Here is a 940-nt window from a genome sequence, read left to right on the forward strand (position 1 = left end):
CCACTCCACAGAGAGGTTTCCCAGTGTATTTGAGAATATTGTCACAGATAGCTGCTTATCTTCCATTCTCCCACACATACAGGCTTACCAAAGTACAAAGTGCCTTGAACAGCAGAGCTGAGAAACACGCTCGCACAGCAGAGCACCGCTGCACTTCCCCTGTGCCCAGCAGTTTCCTCACACAGCCCCTGCCACCCTGCTCCCTCCGTTGCTGCCAGGCCCTGCAGCTTCCGGGCCGCTCCAGCCCCGCCGCCATGGCTGGAGCCCTTCCCGCCGCCACCCCCGCCTAGACCCACGCTCGTTCCGTCCCGCCGCTGGCAGACGCCGCAGACGCGTACCGCCATTTGCAGCATGTCAACAAGGCCCCAGCGCTCACACAATTATCCCCCCCAACACTCTTCTTCTCAGAGAGCAACAGCAGAGCTCCCCGCCCGGCCCCCGCTCCCCGGCAGCCCGCGCCGCCCGGCCCCGCAACCTCTCCCGGGCCGGGGCAAAATCCCACCGCCACCTCAGGAGCGCCCAAGCAAAGAGCAAAGGGGACGCAGGGAGCGGGAGGGCTGGGACGGGAATGCGAGGGGACCAGAGGAAGGGGCTGAGGAGGAAGCGGCACGTCGTCAGCGGGCGCTCCCCGCCCGCCGTCTAACGGTCGCCACCAGGCGGGCGCGAGACACCACCCCCGCGCGCTCCCTGCCCTCTCCTCCCCCCCGCGCTTCCCTGCTCGGCCCCGCCCCTTCCCGCCTGGCCCCGCCCCCGCCCCCGCCCCGCCTGAGTCGGCGGCGTCCGCCGTCGCCATGAGAACGTCTACGTCACCGAGCCCCGGCGCCGCTGATTGGCAGGAATTGTTCGAGAACGCCGCCGAAGGCGGAAGCGGAAGCCGCACGTGGAGCCGGTGAGTGGTTGCCGCAGTTTCTGGAAACTTCGTCTCATTGTCATATTTAAA

The sequence above is a fragment of the Nyctibius grandis genome, chromosome 2 (assembly GCF_013368605.1).
Source record: "Nyctibius grandis isolate bNycGra1 chromosome 2, bNycGra1.pri, whole genome shotgun sequence".
NCBI classification, from domain to species: domain Eukaryota; kingdom Metazoa; phylum Chordata; class Aves; order Nyctibiiformes; family Nyctibiidae; genus Nyctibius; species Nyctibius grandis.